General features: G+C 45.1%; 1 protein-coding gene across 2 annotated transcripts in view; it reads right to left on the bottom strand.

Annotated features, from left to right (window-relative positions):
* Positions 1-1866, bottom strand: part of LOC308672245 (membrane progestin receptor alpha-like) — a 45566-nt gene that overhangs the window by 4419 nt on the left and 39281 nt on the right. The gene's annotated exons all lie outside the window — the stretch shown is intronic.

Below are 1866 nucleotides of genomic sequence, written 5' to 3'. Positions count from 1 at the left end.
GATATATTGTCACACCCCTTACAAAAGTTTGAAATAATGGCAACAAATTATGCATAAACATAATTTTGAAAACCCAAGTTTTTACACCTCCTGGAATATCATCTCGCACCCCTGGTTGGGAACCCCTGCCTTATATGGTATTTGGAGAACTAGTTCATAAGCCTCCCCACCTCTCTCCACTTCTCAGAAGCAAACCGCAGCACTTCTCAAGTAATGGGGAGCTAGAGGAGTGGGGTGGTTGGATGCTGTGCAGCTTCTGACTTTGTTCTATTGCCATAGGAAACCATTACATGATAGTAAATGGATATGGTTGAAATTTTCAGGAGTTAAGGCTGGGAATATAATTTCCTGCCAAGACAAAGATTCTGTTTCAATTGCCACCTTTAAACTCCAAAATGTGGCCCCAATGTGTAAACGTGGCCAACAGCTTCCAAGCGTCACCAGAGCTTAGCCTGCATCACCATCCGCCTGGTACTTGAATAACAGACCAAGAATCCTCCATCCCCCCCACACATATAACCGGCAACTTTTCCAAGTTGAGGCACTGCAGACACCTCTGGCAGGGTCTATGACAATTCACCATAGCCAACGTGCCACAGGACAACTCACCACGGGACAAAAGCTACACTAATATCAAAGAAATGGTGGAATAGAATAATTAAAGGATGCAAAAGGAAAGACAGAATAAAATGTGAATAACAAAAATGTAAATATATTTTATTTTAAATAATTAAATTGAATGGTTACATTGTCCTGCGGCGAGTTGTCCCGCAGTGAGTTGGCTGCAGTGAGATGGCTACAGCGAGTTGTCCCATTCTGCGCCTGGCAAGGCAGAGGCCCCAAATGATAGGTCCCCCCCTTGCATTAATGGGGAGATTAAACCTGGGTGGGTGGGAGGACTACATTTCCCAGAGACCCATCACTGCCATTTCTGCCTCATTTTAACAGGAATCCAGACGTTGTCTGCTTTTGGAGCAGCATATAAAGAAATGGAATTTCTACCAGCTTAGATAGCATGTACTCAATCCTATTGAAATTATAATGGAGAGTTTGCATTGTGCTAAGCCACTGTTCACTGTAACCATAGTGGCCTTATGCCAGAATGTGACAGACTACATGATGGCTTAGCACACCATGTACGGTAACTCCACAATGAAGAGGATGGCCATGTTCTCCCAGTCCCCTTTGGGTCTATCGGTGTGTAGCCCTCACTATATTTGTACACAAGCATAAACTGAGATGAGAAATGTTTATTTCAATTAAGTGTTTCACTTCCAAAGTCTGAACAATTTCATACATGTACGGTTTCCTCTTCCCCAGCAAAAAAATAAAACAAATTGTGGGTTTCTTTACTGGAGGATTTTTGGAAAGAGAAATCTGTGTTCTGGGATCCCTCATTTTACCCAACATAGTTACAAACCTACAAGCTGTATTTATATAACACGGTAGACTTGATTTGTCAATTGTGGCTTAGCAAAGAACTTCAGCCATTTGGTCTGCTGATCTTACAGTGCAGTGTGCATAATAAGTCAGCTTGGCAATTACCGTATATACTTGAGTATAAGCCGAATTTTTCAGCCCACTTTTTGGGCTGAAAAATTCCACTTCGGCTTATACTCCAGTCAACAAAAAAACTTACCGAGGACTTGTGCGCGGCCGAGGCTTTGGTGCTTCCGGGATCGCCCGCACCTCTCCCAAGCCACCGCCGTCCGAGACCTGCCGAAGTTTGGGGAGGTTTGGGGAGGTGCGCGCGCACCTCCCCAAACTCCGCGCCTTGCCTGCCTGCTTCTTTCCGCAGCGGAAAGAAGCAGGCAGGCAGGGCGCGGAGGAACGGAGACTTGCCGACGTTTGGGGAGGTTTGGGCGC

The sequence above is a fragment of the Vipera berus genome (genome assembly GCF_964194415.1).
Source record: "Vipera berus genome assembly, chromosome: 9".
Classification (NCBI taxonomy): Eukaryota; Metazoa; Chordata; class Lepidosauria; order Squamata; family Viperidae; genus Vipera; species Vipera berus.
The sequence above is the reverse complement of the archived record's forward strand: the minus strand, read 5'-3'. Positions and strand labels throughout refer to the sequence as shown.